The sequence below is a fragment of the Schistocerca americana genome, chromosome 10 (genome assembly GCF_021461395.2).
Source record: "Schistocerca americana isolate TAMUIC-IGC-003095 chromosome 10, iqSchAmer2.1, whole genome shotgun sequence".
Classification (NCBI taxonomy): Eukaryota; Metazoa; Arthropoda; class Insecta; order Orthoptera; family Acrididae; genus Schistocerca; species Schistocerca americana.
In genome coordinates, this window is record NC_060128.1 from 134,426,284 (window position 1) to 134,426,998 (window position 715).

Consider the following 715-nt stretch of genomic DNA (forward strand, 5'->3'; position numbering starts at 1 on the left):
AGGGACATGTTGAAAATGTGTGCCCCGACCGGGACTCGAACCCGGGATCTCCTGCTTACATTTTCAACATGTCCCCAATGAAGTGTATCAACGCCTGTTTGCAGCTAGGGTGTCCATTTAATTATCATGTCATTTCTAGCAAAGCTGCATGGTCATCCACGGTAACTGTTCTTTCGGGAACAGATACTACCGTCATATATAGTTAAATATGGCTTCCCGGTCATTGACCTTCTTGTGCGAACGCACACGCTATGCCCGAACTCGTAGGGGACTTGGTAGATTAATCTGCCACGAGTAATGAGTATGATGGGCAAACATCTATTAGGCGCACTACGAATGTAGTGGTGTGGACATGTTGGGAATGTGGATCTCACGGGGAGCGTGCAAGGGATAAATCCCTGCAGGCGCACTATCCTCTGTGCCCGCGGTGGCTCAGATGGATAGAGCGTCTGCCATGTAAGCAGGAGATCCGGGGTTCGAGTCCCGGTCGGGGCACACATTTTCAGCATGACCCCAATGAAGTACATCAACGCCTGTTTGCAGCTAGGGTGTCCGGGGGTGTCCATTTAATTATCGTTTCACAAAACGTCCTGTCAGATCGAAACTGTGTGCCGGAAAAAGGTCCCGAGTTAGAGTTTCGTTCCGGCGCACAGTTTTAACATGCCAGGATGTTTCATATAAAAGCACGCTCCGTTGCAGAGTGAAAATTTCATTC

General features: G+C 49.2%; 1 non-coding gene across 1 annotated transcript; it reads left to right on the top strand.

The window, feature by feature from the left end:
• Positions 1 to 420: 420 nt before the first annotated feature.
• Trnat-ugu lies at positions 421 to 495 on the top strand. The gene has a single exon. It is a non-coding gene; the product is annotated as a tRNA-Thr (tRNA).
• Positions 496 to 715: the final 220 nt, after the last annotated feature.